This window comes from Trachypithecus francoisi, unplaced genomic scaffold (genome assembly GCF_009764315.1).
Source record: "Trachypithecus francoisi isolate TF-2019V2 unplaced genomic scaffold, Tfra_2.0 Lachesis_group2, whole genome shotgun sequence".
Lineage (NCBI taxonomy): Eukaryota > Metazoa > Chordata > Mammalia > Primates > Cercopithecidae > Trachypithecus > Trachypithecus francoisi.
The window spans coordinates 120,794,608-120,812,970 of NW_022681465.1; positions in this window are offsets into that span (position 1 = coordinate 120,794,608).

The following is an 18,363-nucleotide window of genomic DNA, read 5'->3' on the forward strand; positions in this document are numbered from 1 at the left end:
GCAGAACTCTATTTCAAATTCTCATCTGCCTCTTTCATCTCTCTGAGCCTCAGTTTCCTCATTTGTAAAAATGAGTAAAACATAACCAGGGTTGTCAGGAATATTAAATGAGCAAATTGATATGAAAATGGCCTGATATAGTACTTGGAATTTAGCGGGGGCTTAATAAATGCCGGCTAAATTGTAATCTGCTAAGGACTACAGAGACATAAAGATTTAACAAATATTTATTGGTATTCTACAATATGTCAGGCTTGTGTCAGGTTCCGGGCATGTGGAAATGAGTAAAACATACCATTGTCGGGAGTCTATATCTTAGATCTGCATTTTCATTTTATTTGTGTATGTGGAACAGGCATACAGAAACATCAGGGAAGACACTACAGAAGAAATGAAGCAGGATTTGAAGGACGTGAAGGAATTTGCAATCAGAGTCACTCCTGATCTTGGAAGGTTCCCTTCGGCTATCTGTGGCATTTAAGAGTATAGCCATAGAGAAAACCTAGGTTGAGTACTAACTTCATTCTGAATAGGTAAAGAGCCCACATCCCTGGTATAGAGGGTTAGAGGTCATGCCAGCCTTCCAGCTCAGCCAGCACAAACCTAGTCTTAGCCCTGCCACCCGTCTCCACAATCCCAGAAACAGGTCACTATCACTGGGATTCCAAACTTGACTTTTCCTCTAAATCTGCAGTCCTGGGGGACAACAGCCTCTCTACGGTTCCAGTTGAGAAACAGGGTTTCAGAAATCTTCCCTTTGCCTCTCTAGACCCACAGTCTAGCCTCTTGCAAACTGCTCTGTGATTCTGGGAGCTCATTTCAGTGACCAGAATCAATGGTGCCCGTTTGCTCTCTGGTTCTTGGTTGGGCTCAAACAACAGGGGGTGGGGCAGGAGATAGAAAGTGAGGTTGGAGTATTTATTCCCCTGCCTCCACTTGCTGGGCCACTGTTGGTTGGCTGAGTCCCTCCACCAAAAGCTACAGGTCCTGCACACCGGGCTCTCTATCTCAGGGTCCAGGCCAGCACTCTGTCTCTTGTCCCCTCAGGCCTAGGAGACTTGACAGCACTCAGCTATTACCAGCCCCAGGAAACTGCACCGTATCTTGTGGGTTGCCCATACCTTTGTAAATAGCTCCTTTATTAAACATTCCTCAAATCGCCTAATTTGAGCATGCCATCTGTTTCCTCCCAGCCCCTGACTGACACCTCCAGGTTCTCAGCCTGGCGACTGCTTTGCACTGTGCATATATTTTTCTGGACCAGTGGAAAATAAGGCTGCAAATTTGGCTGTGACAAGGTTGTCCTTCCAAATCTTTGCACATCCTGTTTGCTCTTCAATTTGGGCTTGTTATAAGAGTCACTTTTCCTCCCAGTCCTTAGGAAAAGTGATTTTTCTGGAGTAATCTGAAATCAGGAAGCTCAGAGATATGTGTGGACAAAATTCACATTAACTAAAGGAACCTATTCATCTACCACACACCATGATCTCAGGATTAATTTGAATTACACAATGCCAATCTTCCAGGAGAAAGTCTGGCACAGAGTAGGTCCTTTTAACTTCATTAGATCGTATCATTGGCTTGACTTTACTCCCCAGTGATTCCCATGGATATTATCCCAAACATCCACTCTGCTCTGTAGCCTTCTTATTCATACACCTGCAATGTATAGAAATGTAATTCACATTTTTGGAACTCCTAATAGGTGCCAGGCACTTCAGGCAGTAAGGTAGAGGGTGGCAATTGGTACAGTGAATAGGCAGGCTTACCCTACCCACTTCTTCCTTTATTTACTTACTAGCTTGTAGCCTGAACCCTTTACTTAGCACCCTTGTTAATGTCTTAGTTTCCCTATGTGCAAAATACACATAATAATATTACCTACATCTTAGAGTCGCTGGGAGGATTAAGTGAATAAGGTGTGTAAAGTGCTTATATACATGTATTATGATTATACCCATTATTTCATTTAATTCTCATAAGCCTAGAGGTACGTGTGATTGTCACAAATGTGCAGATCTGTCTGACTACAAAGCCTGGTTTCAGCCCACTGTCATTATGGCCAGAAGCAGCTGCCGTTACCAAAGCCGATCACAGTGCCCATGAAACAGGAAGCAGGCAAGGACCCTGTCTGTCCGGGCCCTCCACAATCCCAGCTAGTGGGAGATTATGTTGGGGAGCAGAATTCAAGGAGGGCTGTAACAAGTATATTAACAATGGCTGCTGTGTGTTGGGTGGGTACTCTGTGCCAGGAATCATGGGAAGCATTTTGTGTATATTATCCCTATTTCAACTCACAATGATGCAGAGAGGAAACCATTATCAACTTCATTTTACGTGAGAAACTGGGACACCAAGGTTTAAGTTACATGCCTAGGGTCACACATACAGAAAGTGGCCCTGGCAGGATTGAATCTTGGTCTCTCCACTCAGAATTTCATACTCTTAACCACCAAGAAAAGAGAGAGTAGCCTGCTGCTCAACTGACAAAACAAGGATCCCACAGAAACCCGTCTAGGGATTCTGCACCGTGAACTCCATCCTAACATAAACCTGGTTTGCATCCTTGCTGCAGCAGTGAGGAGTGTAGCACAGTGCTGAGGCTGGCAAATGCAGCATCTGATGTAATCTATTGCATTACTGAATGTGCAGTAGTTCATGTTTTAAAAAGAGAAGAAAAAAGGAATGAAAAAAAGAAAAAAAAAACCTCTGTAGAAATGGTTGGAAGGCGGGGAGGCCCAGAACCTGGCCAATTGAAAAGCAGCAGCTGGCATTACCAACGGCGATGGCAGTGCCCATCAAACAGGAAGCAGGCGAGGACCCTGGCTGCCCAGGTCCTCGCCAATCCCAGCCAGCCGGACAAGGAAGGCTGAGGGCACTCTGACAAGGCCCTTTCAGCCAGCTCCCTCAGCCAGGCCCAGCTGTACAAAGCAGGGCCACTGCCTCAGAGGAGACCATCTGGGGGACAACAGTTCCGGGATAGTCTGTCCTCTCTCTGTGTGCTCTGTCACCCCCAGGCTCCGCCTCAGCTGCTGCCCACACCAAGCCAGTGGGAGACTTCCCCATTTCCTCCTTTAAAAGGCTCACTCAGGAAGGAAAGAAGAGCAAAAAGCAATGGGTAAAATAAGGTTTAGCTTCAGGCAACACAAAAGGGAGTGAAAGAAAAGACAATTGTGTGTCACACCCAGTATGAAAGATACTGGGGCAAGGCTAATGAGTGGTGGCTCACACGAGAGAGAATGTCAATAGGATCTAGCAGCCGGTCGCCACCACTGTTCAACGGCTTTTGCTAGGACCAACTGGACTGTGCCTGCAGTCTTCTGACAGTTTCAGGGACAAGCAGCCCAGGAAGCCAATCCCAGCTCAGTCCCAGGTACTGGCATGCAGCCACCTCTGCCATACCCTGTGGCCCCGGCCCTGGGCACGGATCATTGAGCTAGAAGAGGTCAGCTGACCAAGAAAGACCAATCAGAAACCCACTCTTCCAGTGGGAACACCCGCCTCTCAACACCTCGAGGGGAGGACTCTTTTGTTTTGGTGTTTGTTCCTCCCCGCCCTTTTTGTCTATTTTGTGCACTGCTATATCTTAAATGCCTAAAATAAAACCCAGAACCTAGTAGTTGCTCAGTATATATTTAACTGAATCATGCTCTACACTTCAAGTCAGGATTCAGCCAACTGGTCTCCCTCGAACTGGAACTGAAGTTCCCTTAACTGGGAAACTGGGGTAGTCCTGCTCTGCAAAATGGACTTCAGGGTGTGCAATGGGAAAAGAAGGAGGAGAATGAGCAAGAAGAATGGAGGCAGAGAGAGTGGTGACAGGCTTCCCGAATACATCCCAGTATCCTTATGATAATGTTCTTCTTCCTTAAGTTAGCTAGAGTGGGTCTTCATATTTAAAACCAAGTCATTCTAGCCCAAACAGCATGTCTCCCTGAAATCCTTTCCCAAAAGGATTGGTGAAAAGTCCCGTGAACTCCTGAAATATTTTTAGCTTAGTGCACTTGGAGGCATGAGGCCCAACTTTAGTCCTTCCTCAAATACTTTGTCTGATTTGCCAACTGAGACACCTCAGAGGGAAAGTGATAGGGTGGCCAGTTCTGGGGCCTCACTGCCTGACCTCAATGCTGGCTCCTGCCCATCCTCCCTGAAACCCAACTCAGGTTATCTAACCCTTCTGAATTTCTTCCTTTGCAAAATGAAATTAGAATAGCATCCATCTCCATGGCTTATTTTGAAAATATAAAGTGCTTTGTACAGTGTTTAGCACATGGTTAGTGCTAGATAAGTAATCATGTATCCAATACATTGAATAAGCAGGACTCATTAAAGCCACTTTATTTTTGTCTCCCATTTCACTTTAAAACTCTTCATTGTGTTCAGTCCATTCTTTGCCCTAGAATGAGAATATGGACAGATCCTTGAGTTTTCTAATCATTGTTAAGTAATAAAACATCCTGTGGTCACTTTAAATCAGGGACGTTGCTTCAATTCATTATTTACATTTTCTTCCCTCTTTCCCCTAAGGCCTGCTGCCAACAGAAACCTGTGGGTCTGGCTTTTCCGCTCCTCCACTAGCTTGCTAACCTATTTTCTGGTCCTTCCAAGAATCACATGGGGATAGAGAAGGGAGGCAAAGGGGATGGGGAAGTTCTTAACTGGATGGAACTATCAAGGACTGGCTTTGTCCTCTCTGAGTCTGATAGATGTTTTAAGTGGACAGTTCCCCTCCTGAATGCTCTATAGGTTATTTGGGGAGAGCCCTGCTGACCCACCAATGATTACAACTCCCTCGATGCAGGTGAGCTTTTTGTTTGCCCAGTAACTCGCCATTCCCCTTCTTGGCCTCTCCAGGTACTTCCTTCTGGACAGAATCCCTTTCACAATGACCCCAGCCTGACATTCCTACTAGGAATGTAACACCCCCTTCCCCTGCCCTCTGCCTCATCTACCGTTGCCCAACCATTGTAGGCCATGTCCCTACTTCCTCTCCTCTGCTGCCACCAACTACAGCTTCCTTAAGCCTGAGTCAGACCCCAGCCCACCACAATCCCCCAGTTACAAGGCACACAAAACAAGCTCTCTGGGAGTCACTAGGAACTAGGGCTAAGAGTGAAGGCACAAACTCCTTTTCCAAAGAAGTCTTCACAAAATCTTTCCAAAATTTCCACAACCCAACCCTTTTCTGTCTTCCAAAGAGGTGGCAAGCTTTGATAAATGTGCCACTGGTTTTTGCATTTTACTTCTGTAAATCCTGCACTCTTGGGCTGGCCTCAGCCCACCTGTGGCTTGCAGCAGCTGTCATACCTTGGTTCCCCAGCTAAAACTTCAATTTTAACTTCCCATTACATTAATAATAAATCAACATGTACACTTAACCTTTCAGAGCCCCAAATGTGGTCATATGCATTATCTTACCTATTCTGCACTGCAGCTCTATTGAGGTGGCAATTCTGCTCTCTCCATTTTTCAGATGAGGAAACTGAGGCATAGAGCGGTCAAGGAGCTTGTTCAAGATCACACATCTGGGAACTGAGAGTCAGATTTGCACCCATGTCTACCTGACTCCTTTTCACTGCCACAGGTAACCTCCCAAGGGGAAAGATATATAAGGGCCCTATGCCCTTGCTCTGTGAGGCCTGGCACTTGGGCCTTGAGACTTCCGTGGCCCCCAGGCCCTCCTGATTCAGGGGATGTTCCAGAAGACTCCCTGGAAAGGCAGCGGCCTCCTCAATACAGAGCTAAAATACAAACGTGAGACTTCCTTTAAGCGGATCGAGGCAGCCAGCCCTGTGACAGGCAGCTGAGTTCAGAGAACCAGCCAAAGAAAAGCCGTGTTTCCTTTGCACATAAAGCATCCATTCTCAGCCATGCACACTGGCACAGACACTCACAGACCAGAGCCTCAAAGGGCCGGACAAAGAAACAGACATAGGCAAGAGCAAAAGATTTTTTTTTTCTTTTCTAAATGCAAAGCCCAGATAATACTCAACACGCATATACAATTTTCATATGAGCTGAATTTTTTATAGAAAAGGCAGAGATTTCTTGTGCCAAAGTTTTGGGGGCAGATGGGTCGGGGGGGGTGTTTATAAAGACAGATTTATAGCCTGTGGCCACTTCTTCATGGGCTGAAAATACCCCAGCTCTGTTTCCCCCATATTTCTCATTTTCCACCCATCTTCTCCTTTTCCCCTTTTCGTTTTTGATACCTTGCGGTGGCCAGCCCTGGCCAGCTACCTTTCAGTAACCACAGAGATGAGCTATTCAAACCTGCCTCAGGGCCCTATGGTCAGGTAGGGGAGACAGACAAGAAAAGCCAACAACGAAAATACAGAAGAGGGCTGGGCATGATGGCTCACGCCTGTAATCCCAGCACTTTGGTAGGCTGAGGCAAGTGGATCACCTGAGTGATCAGGAGTTCGAGACCAGCCTGACCAACATGGTGAAATCCCGTCTCTACTAAAAATATAAAAATTAGCTGGACATGGTGGCAGACACTTGTAATCCCAGCTACTTGGGAGGCTGAAGTGGGAGAATCACTTGAACCCGGGAGGCGGAGGTTGCAGTGAGTGGAGATCACGTCATTGCACTTCAGCCTGGGCGACAGAGCAAGACTCTGTCTCAAAAAAAAAAAAAAAAAAAGAAAAGAAAAGAAAAAGAAAAAGACAAGACACGAATAGAGCAAAGGAAATATACATAGAGTGGGGAGGGGGCAGGTGGGATCACAGGGGATTTTCACAATATGTTACCACTGGTACTAACTGACCAGAGAGAACGATTGCCTGACCCATTGGAATGGACTCCAGCCTTTACATGGGATTTGGCGACTATCAGCTCATGGTAGAATAAGAGAAAGCTTCATGGAGGAGGTGAAGACTGAGCTGAGTTGCAAAGGACATGTCTGTGAGGCAGGCATATTTGAGATGTGGAAGTTTCAGGCCAAGGGAAGAGTAAAGGCAGAGAGGCAGGAGAGAAAGTCCATTAGGGGATCTATCAGGACCTCTCCATCTCTGATCCCTCGGAGGCCCAGAGTGGTCAGTAGATATCTGTTGAATTAATAAAAGAATAATGAGTGAATGAAGTGGAGAAAGTGTGGTTGGGAGGCATGGAGGGTGAGGCTGAAGGGCAGCAGGGAGGCAATAAGATAGCTACCATTTATTGCAGTCTGAGATGTGCCAGAACTTTACACAAATTATATTATTCCCTCCTTCCCATCGGGGCTAGCTAAATTGTTTATGTTGGATGAGTGAAGAACCTAGAGCAGTCCTAGGCACGGAGAGAGTGTTAGATAGGTATTAGTATTACTCCAGAGTTACAGATATGCGCGTTGAAACTCAGAGAAATAAGGTAACAGTTTGTACAGCCAGGTCTTTCTGACCCCAAATCTCATTCTCTTATCCCAAATCCTAGAGGAGAGTAGGGCCATTTAACTTATGTGAATTTCACTATACACACTTGGGGGGTTGGCTGGAAAGGAAATTTTAAGAACATGGGCCATTCTTCTCATCATGATTTATGCCATGGAGTAAATGTAGGGCAGAGTCTGAATCTAAAAAGGTTGCCTTCATTCCTTTCTGTTCCTTTGGGCTTCTCATGGCCAATGTGTGTAGGTGCCCACATGATTTCCATACAACAAGGTTCCTAAATGCAAGCCCACTACTTTACTGGGGCTCAGTGAAAGAAATAGTGATGTATCTTGGCCAACCATGGACATTAAACAATCACTCTTCCTATATCATGCACAGTGATAGACAAGTTAGGAAATTTTTGAAGGTGATTTTTACAATATCAATGCGGTCCATGTTGTCTTTGGAATGTACTGGCCCCAGTGCAATTATGCCCAGGGCAGCCTCCAGGTTAGGAATGGCCAGCTAGTCTGTGGGTTAAAGACACTTGCCTTGGCAGCCATCTTCGTGCTCTTTTGTGCTTGGAGTGCCAAGTGTCTTCTGATTCTCAACGGCCAAAGCATCCAGATTTTATCTGAAACCCAAGAGTGGTTTTCTCAGCTATGGGAACATGATGAAGACCAAATAGACCACACTCTGGTATTGTGGATGCCATCCCTTGGCTTTCCACCACCGTGGTCTTTCTGTAATTAATTTTTGGCTCCCAGAAATGAAGGCTCCATAACGGAGCTGGAAAGTTCTCTTCTGGGCAAGAAGGAGCTGCTGAGATGAGACCTTTCTCTTGACATCTGAACATCAGAACCTAATCAAGTATGAGGACCGCTGCTTGGACCCATATTTCTAAGGCGACTCAGCCTGACAAGGCGCTAAATAACATCCAAATATTATCCCACAGAGAGAGAAAGAAAGAAAAATAAAATCAGGCTACTTCATCATTTGTCTCTCATGAATGCATCTTATGAATATTTTCCTTTAAAAGACTAATCTGCTGAGGACTTGGAGGAACGTATTTGTGTGCATTCATTAAGTCTCCAACTTAGAGGCACATTCTGGGACTAATTATTTTTTAACTAACTAATCAGCATGTTTCATTCATAAATTGGGATTTATCAGTATAGCACATGAAAGGAGAGAACATATTATTATTTTAATTTGGTTAATATGCAAAAACGTGCTGTGTTTGTAATGACCTGCTTTCACTGAATAGACACAGCCTGGAAATAGTAGCAGCTTCCTCTAATGAGGGTTCTGGCTCCTGGCCCCAGCTGCTCGGCACTAGAAACTCAGTTTGCTCGCTGACCCGTCAGCGTTTGCGCTTCTCTGGTGAGGAGGCAGGAGTGATTTCCTCACAAGCAGAAAAACCAAAGGCCTTGTGTTTGTTCTGCTGATAGAACCAGTTACACCCGCTTTGTTAGTGGGAAGAAAAAGCATGGGGGTGGGGCGGAGAGTGGTGGTTGGAAGGGGTTATCACACACACACACCACACACACACACACACACACGCTCCCAGAGGCCCAACTCCATTAATGAGAGATTCCACCATAATCTAGTGATTCTTGTGTCTTCTTACTCTATTGCGCCCATCATCCATGTACAGCTTGTCTACCATGCAAATAAGTCCTCTGTTCTGAAGTCCCTTGATAAAGGGATTTATTTACCAGCCTAAACTGGTTATCCCATTTGCTCCTGCAAATGTGTGGTTCCTTCTTGCCTCTGAGCTGTCACACACACTGGTTTAGGGCCACCAAGCCAGGGCCTTAGGTTCACTCAGCCTGTAGGAAGCCTGTGTTATCTCTCAGACCCCTGCAAACATTCGGCCCAGCTTTGAACCTGAATCATCTTGCCCCCTGGCCGATGGCATTGCTCTGGCCTCACCTAGAAGGGCAATGTGGGGCAGAAGTCGCTGCTGGCCTTTCTGTGACACACTGGAGCAGGGTCCAGCTGTATGTTTTCTGTCCAGCCCTGGTGCCAGCCTGCTGAGGTCTCCACCCAGATACATCCTGATGTGGCACATTTTAGAGCCAGGCACTGCTTTTGTGTTTTAAAGGAGGACATTTCCTCTTCTGTTTTTGTTTTGTTTTGGTTTGGTTTGGTGTGGTTTTTTTCACTGTAGAAGCTCTTTTTACATTCTGAAAGAAATACACATGCTCATTGTAGAAGATTTAGAAAAAGCAGAAAGCTATCCATTAAAATTAAATCTACAATACCACTAGCAAGAGACTACCTGCATGCACACTGACATTTGGGGTGTTTGCTTCTGGCCCCTTGTGCCTGCAGCAGAACAGGTCTTCTCCAAGAGGGACAGTGACCTGGGATTCCTCTATTTGTGAATCTCTGGGTGTGACGCAATGCTAAAACTGAATGAAAACCATTGTGCTGTATTTTAAATGTGTATACTCTTGATATATTGTGCACAGATATACTCTTGCCATTTATCATGTGACTCTTACAACAGTATATCTGTGACTGTGTGAAACAGTGTTTAGAGTATTCCTGTGATTATTGTATAACTGCATTTACAGGTCACATCCAAAGTCTCAATTAGTGAACATGAGACCTGGTCAAATGGCTCTCCTGGATCCCTTCCCATAATCCCATGGGCATTTGTACTTACATCATATTGGAGATCATACTGCCTTCATATTTTTATATTCTCACTTAATATTATTTTGTTAACCTTTTTACAAGTTAATAAAAATTCTTCCACAACAAACTTTTAGTGGGTACTCAGCATTCTACTATATAAACTTATTACCTGAGCTTTCACCCATTATTGAACATTTCAAATGGCTCCATTTTTTCACCATTATAAATAATACTGCATTAAACATCTTTCTGTGAAAATCTTTGCAACCTCTGGGGTTATTTCCTTTGGATGGACTCCTAAAAGGACAACTAATGGACCACAGGGTAGGAACATCTAAGAGTATCTTGTTTCATGTTGCTCGATTTGTTTCCAAATAGGTGCTACTGATTTATCCTGAAAGTTAGAACATTTACACTGTTTTACTTAGTCTCTAATTGCACAAGCAATTCACAGGAATACACTCTCCTTGTACAAAATTTAAGAAAGTAAGGCCTAAGTCTCTTTTAACCACCCCCTCCAATCCCTGAGGTAGCCACGGTTTTCAGCTTCGCAAAAGTCCTCTAACAATGCATTTATTTAGTTATCTGTGTTCTTATATAAAATTGCATTATCTATAAAGTATTAAAAACTTGCATACTTCTATAACCATAGAAAACAGTATTTTGTTATGACACACATAAATGGTGTCATAATGTATAAGCATTATGTGATTTGTTTATTGCCTTCTGCTCTCTGTCTTGGAGCTCTTCCTTTGTACATATAAATCTACCTCATGCTGTCTAACTTTCCATACGTTTCCATGGACTACATATAGCCTATATATTTGGATCCTCCCAATTTTTTCATGTTTACAAACAGTGATGCAATATTTACACTTTTACACAAGCGATTTGAATACGATTTTTCTCTACTTGAAACCAAATGGTAGAATTTCTGGGTCATGGGATATGCACACTTTTAATTTTAATAGATGCCAAATTAGGCTGGGCATGGTGGCTCACACCTGTAATCCCAGCACTTTGGGAGGCTGAGGCGGGCAGATCACTTCAGGTCAGGAGTTCGAGACCTGCCTGGCCAACATGGCGAAACCCCACCTCTACTAAAAATGCAAAAATTAGCCAGGCATGGTGGTGCGCACCTGTAATCCCAGCTGCTCAGGAGGCTGAGGCAAGAGGATCGCTTGAACCCAGGAGAAGGAGATTGCAGTGAGCCGAGATCGCGCCACTGCAGCCTGGGCGACAGAGCAAAATTCCATCAAAAAAAAAAAAAAGAAAAAACCATAGAGGCCACGTCATAGAGGACATTTTAAATTACTTTTATTAGGAATATTCTAGAATGAGGTGGATTTGGACCTAATTATCAAGGGTGTAGTTCTAAAGTGTTCTATTATGTAGGACGTCACCCAAAGATCTTTTCATGTCTTCATTTATTCCCTCCATCTCCATCTGCTCCAGGCCCAGGGTGGCCACTTACCTGGAGTACACAGTCAATGAATGTGGGTTAGGCACTTTCCCCTTCACCCAGCCCCACCCTTTCAGAGCCCCAACCTGACATCTGATTCCCTTCAGCACCTGCCAAGACCCTGCTCATCTTTCTAGATAGAGCTCACATGTCCCATCTTCTTGGAAGCCCTCCCTAGAGTGTAGGCTGTGTAAAGCAACCTCTCTTCAGTGTCCCCATGGCACCCTTATTTATTGGCTTGTCATGCTTATTGCAATTTGGAATTTAGTCATCTCTATTCTGTTAAAATGGACAGTCTTGGGCTTTTAATGGTGCAGCATTCGGGTGTCAACCGATGAATGTGGACCACTGACTAAAAATGACAAATGTGCTCGAATGGCAGTCTGTCGGTTTCCAAAGGGAAGGGACCGAGCACATGCAGCTTTTTTCGTAGAGAGCTTAACAGAAAAAAAGTCTGCAAAAACATTAGATGGCTAATAATGGACACTTCATGGTGACCATGATCTTAATAAAAATGATAAACAGTTTGTGAGTAAAGTAAATCACAAACTCTCACACGTACAAAAATTGAGAACCATATTCTCCTCTCTGGAAAGTGTTTATACCACTTCTTGCTTCAATATTTCTTCATGAAATCTAGAAGCTTTTTATGCAACTTATTTTTTAAAATGCATCACAGGGAATGATAAACAGCAGCAAGAAAGCCACTCAAATAGTTGGAATATGGTGATTGTATTGTCATAAATATCTGGGTAGTATCTCAATTATGAAAGCAAATGTTTGAAAAAAAGACTGGAAATAAATATAACAAAATATTAATAATGGTTGCTCCAGTGGGACTGGGTTGCTGTGCAAATTTCTTTTCTTCTTTTTATTTTTTTAAACTTTTGTGATTATTTTACCATGAACATAAATTCATTTTGTATTAATTTTCTATTTTTTGGAGACAAGGTGTCACTGTGTCACTCAGGCTGGAGTGCAGGGGTGTAATCATGGCTCACTGCAGACTCAACCTCCAGGGTGCAAATGATCCTCCCACTTCAGCCACCTGAGTAGCTGGAACTACAGGCACACCACCATGCCCAGCTAATTTTTGTATTTTTCGTAGAGACTGGGTTTTGTTGTGTTGCTCAAGCTGGTCTCGAACTCCTGGGCTCAAGCGATTCACCTGCCTCGGCCTCCCAAAGTGCTAGGATTTATAGGCTCAAGCTACCATGCCCAGCCATAAATAGAAATAGCCAAAAAATTTTTCAGCAATTAATCAAGCTTCTAAGGAGAAAAGTTTACATACTCTGATTTGCATACATATATGACAGGATAAAATAATTCTAAGAGAACTAGTCAAAAATATCAACTCTCAGATTAGATAGTCACTCATTTAGGATTTGCTGGGTACCCTGTGATGTGCCAGGGACTATACTGGGGGAAGGGGATATAGCGCTAAACAAGTCAAGTGCTCTTCTCACCCTCAGGAAGCTCATAATGTAGTAAAAGCCACAAACTCAAATATCAACAGATGCCAGGCAGCAAGGGGAAAGCAGTGAAATCCACCAACAGGCCCATTCTCAATATTTCCTAATATTTGCAGGTCCAGGGAAAGAATATAAATGGAAGCCCACTCAACATAGTCTAAATACTTACAAGTTCTAAATCAAGTTACCAATTTAATTTAATTTAATTTTTTTTTTTTTTTTTTTTGAGATGGAGTTTTGCTCTTGTTGCCCAGGCTGGAGTGCAATGGCGTGATTTCGGCTGACTGCAACCTCCGCCTCCCGGGTTCAAGTGATTCTCCTGCCTCAGCCTCCCAAGTAGCTGGGATTACAGGCATGCACCACCATGCCCAGCTAGTTTTATATTTTCAGTAGAGACAGGGTTTCTCCATGTGGGTCAGGCTGGTCTCGAACTCCCGACCTCAGGTGATCTGCCCACCTCGGCCTCTAAAAGTGCTGGGATTACAGGTTTGTGAGCCATTGTGCCTGGTCAAATTTAAGTAATCTCTTATCTTGACAAATATACCTTTATAACCACCCGGAAGGTCAAGTTCAAATTTAGAATTCTCCCTTGCCTGAAGATGATGACTTAGGAAAAACTGGTCCCCAGTCTAGGGTCCTCCCTCTTCAACACACCATCTGCTCTTCTTCTCTTCTCATGTTTGACTCCATTTCACACAGGAGGGGGCTTTGCGCAGTTGGGTGGACACTCTGGCCCGCACATCCAAGCATCATCCTCTTCCTCACCAAATAATAATAATAATAAAACAGCTTTTCATTGCCACCCCTTGGGTCCCAGAGTGTGCACCCTGGCAGTGCTGGGTGAATTAACCAAGAAAATAGTTCTCTGCAGGCTCCAGAAGCAGGCTCGGCTACTTTGAGCTGGGCATTCAGGGTCTCTTGGTACCTGCAGTATAGTGTAGAGAGGCAATGCAGGCCTCTATTGGCTCCGCAGACTTCTTGCAGCATGGAGAAGGTCCAGGGTGGACCCTCTAAAGCAGGCCAAGGGCAGGCGCCCCACTTCTCTGGGCCTTTGGTCAACACCAAAGACTGGATAGAGACTATGGAGAATTGGAGAGCAAACGCCGCATCTTACAACAGCAGCAGCTGCTCAACTCCAGACCCAAATTATCATATGTAGGAACATGTATCCAGATGGTCACATCTTATACTTTTTGAAGAAAAGACACAAATCTGGGTTTTCTTATGAAATTGCATAATTTTTATATGTTAGCAGGTAATAAGAATAAAAATGTAAATTACTCTGCAGGCCAAACTAAAAATATCTGTGAACCACCTGTCTGTGACTTCTATGGAAGGAAAGCAAATCAAAATTCTGTTTACATGTTGCTTGACCACCAGTTAGTTTTGAAAATGATATTCTCCAACTCATTAATGTCATTTGAGCCCATAAGTAAATGATGATGTCTCCATGGCTGTATATAGGTTTGAATTTCATGCATATCTTGTTTCCTAGCAGAAATCCAATTTACCTGGCACCTTCCAGTACTGATGTATGTCCCCATGAGCCATCAGAAAAGATCTGATGTATGGATCTACACATTTTTCTTCCCTGATGCTGACTTTGATCATGCTCTCCTCTCTAACCTTCCATGTTAACCTGCACACAAAGCTCTCACTGCACTGCACGTATCTCTTTACATGGCTGCTTTAAATACCATTATCTCCTTACATGGCTGTTACTTTGAAAATTATCTCCATGTCCCCAGGGCCTACCACAGAGCCTGTCATGTGGTAGACACCTAGTACATTTTGTTTGTTCTGGAACTGAATTCATTGGTGTTTTGTTCTCCACGATGACCCACATCTCCCCAATCACAAATGAATAATAATTATAACTGATAGTTCTTGGACATTTGTTGTAGGCTAGGTGCTATGCTAAGAGCTTTATACGTATTACCTCATATAATCCTTTCAACTAACTGCTCAAAAAATTTTATCCTCATTTTCCAGATGCTGAATCTGAGGTTCAGAAAGACAAAAAGACCTGCTCACAAGTCTCTCAGCTGGCAAATGGGAGAGGTGGGACTTGAGCCAACCCTGCCTGCTCTGAAAGGTCTGTGTTCTTAACCAGGAAGTCAATGCTTCCCTAAATGTCCTTGAGCTCTTTTGGATAGTACACAGAGGAACTGTCTCTTATTTTGATTTCTAGACATTTGTTCCACTCAATATGCATTTATTTCAGTGTATATTAGGAAAAACAAATAACAGTAACTTCTTATGGCATATATTGATTTTTCATTTACATTAGTAATACAGAATTTTCCTCTTAACATTTACTTAAGTTCTAAAATATTGAGTCCATTTATAAACAATGTTGAATGAATAATAAATATGATATGTAGTACAATAATACAATACAAATCATGTATCTAAGCATATACAAAGGACTAGGATTTGAAAAATACTGCCTCAGAAACCACCATATATGGGGTTAAAAGAAACACACATACAATGAAAATAATATTTAAACTCTCACCACTCTCACCTGGAACTTGCATTTCCAAGTTTGCAGAATGTTGCTTAAAAAAAATATTCCAGACCCTGCCTAATGAAGACTCCAAGCAGTCTCTAAATTTCTAACTTTGAAGCGTGTTTATTTCTTTTTCCTGTTTCTATTTCTGGAACTTAAATGGCTGAATGGATTTTTAAAAATTGCCTCTAAATAAAAAATGAGCCAGGGGCCTGGAGCTCTCTTCTGTCTCATTTGAACTCTGAGCAAATGGTGAATTACAACACCCCTGGTCATAGTGGTTTCTAACTACCAAGCTGCCAGCCTTTTAAATAACAGCAGCACAGAATTGTGGCCATAATGCTACCTATTTCCCTTGCTAAATTATTTATGCATTTATTATATTTTACATGGACTGCTGAACCTGAAGGTACTTCTTCGGGGGCCAGGTCATTTCAAGAAGCCCATTACTAAGAATCAACTCAACAACATTAGAAACTAGCACATCCAATTGTACGTGATATTGCTCATTAATATTCTATCATTACTGCCTCAGCAGTTGTTTTGGGTGGTGATAACTTTATGTGTGTGTATGTGCATGCACTATACAAAAGCTTCAAGGCAATCCACTTCATTAAGAAGCTGTTTAACATTGAGGGTACATCAATAAAAACTAGCTTAATGCAATCGTGGAACTGTACCTAAGATGACTCGGCCAAATGAAGCTATTACCCGTATAATGTGTTTTACACAAGATGGAAATGGTTTACTAAGTTTATAAAATCACTCTCCAGGATTTACAGTGACTGATTTGCTGTAAGATCAGCAGTGTGGTAGAAGTTTTATTTTAACAGTAACTTCACATGTGCTCTTAGGAAATTGCTATATTTTCTTCCAAAACAACACAAAACAGCAATGAAATAGACAGCACTGTTTATCAAATGTTCCAAAGCATGCTTGTAATTCAACCTAACATTTAGTATTTGGACTTTTTTTGTGACTCGCATAGAAGAAGAAACACATTAATTAATTCAGCCTTAATTCAACAAACACTCATTAAAGACTTACTATGTGCTGGACACAATGCTGGGCCCAGGGAACACCAAATAGAAAAGAAAAGAGCTCCTGACCTGGTGGAGGTGCAACTCCAGTAGGTAGGAGCTAAATGGTCAATTCCATAATTGCCAATTATGCAGCTAAGTGTCCATGCCAACCTAGGAGAACCTTCTGTTCGAAAGGCAGAGAAGGCCATGCATGCTTAAGTAGGAGCTCCCTGGGCAAACAAAGCAGGTGAGACCTACGGTAATTTTATGGTGGGCACACGATACACTTGTTGATTCCTCCAGAGCCTTTCCCTCCTCCTTTGCTAGCTGAGTCCTGATTTCGTTTATGTTTTAGGTGGAACTCCTTTGGTCTCAGGGAAGGTGGGTCCATGTCTGATCTAGATCAAGGAATGTGACCCAGCTCTGACCAAAAAGATGTAACAGGGAGTGAGCAAGTGGAAAAGGCCTTTCCTATCTCATCAGAGGAATGTTCATGATGAGAAACTCTAGGCTCTTTGCAGCCCTTTCCCTCTAGCTTCTGAATGCCTGTATGATGACAGGGACTGTGGCAGATTTCTTAAGACCTTGGAGGGAAGACCAAAAACGTCTACAGATTCCAACCCAGATCCCTGACATCACTGGCCTGCCAGCACCAGCAACCACCCACCTCCAGCCTTCTTGGTGTGTGAGAGAAGTAACCTCCCATTGTTTAAGGCACTGTGTTACTTGCTGCAAATAGCATTCATGACTTATTGCAAGTTTGTGGAAATGCACGTTTTTCAGTGTGCTTGGAGCAATACTCTTAAAGGGTTGCAAAAGATGATGCTGAGACGTCAAGCAGGTGCCAGGCCGTTGAGGGCCCTGAGGCCACATTAAAGGAGTTTAGCAGTGCTTTCCAGGCAATGGGTCCTTTCCCAGTGGGATACATGAGATGACTGGAGGCAGCACACATATAAGGCAATGCATAATCTTGAATCATACAACCAGACATTTAGCTCTGTCCCCATTCTCTTTCAGTCCTTCTAATTACATAAAGAAGATCTTTCAAAATTGGCCTAGGGTCTGGCCACGGTGGCTCACGTCTTAATCCCAACAGTTTGGGAGGCCAAGGTGGAAGGATCACTTGAGCCCAGGAGTTGAAGACCAGCCTGCGCAATATGGTGAGACTCTGCCTCTACAAAAAATTTAAAAAATTATTAGCCGGGCATGGTGATGCACACCTGTGGTTCCAGCTACTCAGGAGGTTGAGGTGAGAGGATGGCTTGAGCCTAGGAAGGGGAGGCTGCAGTGAGACAAGGTGGGAGAGCCGTTGTACTCTCTGTGGGTGACAGAGACCCTGTCTGTTAAAAAACAGAAAAAAAAAAAATTGACTTAGGAAGTCTTTACTCTCTCCAACCTTATTAATCTTCCTTTTCAACAAAGAGAAATAATTTTGATAATTACCTTTTGGTTACAGCAAGTGGTAGTTGTTTTTCATTTTGGTTGGTGAATTAAGTTTCCTTGAATGTATACTTATTCAAATTTTTAAAAAAGTGAGTCAACTTACTGAAAAATATTCAATAGGTGATAGTGTAGGAGGTACACCTACATGGCAAAAATGGCAACGCTGTAATGAAAAACACTGAAGTTTGAAAAATACAGTTGAGTACATCAGGGAGCCACTCAAAGTGTTTAAGCAGCGGAGTGATGTAATTAGACTCCCCATTTACAAAGATTCAGTGGACGAGGCCAGACATGAAGCCTGAAAATGACTTTTGAAAAAAAAAAAACAAAACAAATTTCAAATGAGAAATGACCAGACTTGAAGCAAAGCACGAGACAGGGAGAAAAGGAGATGCTAAGGCGGGAAAAGGAGGAAAACTTAGGGACCAACGGTAAAAGGATGGAGAGGGAGAGGGAG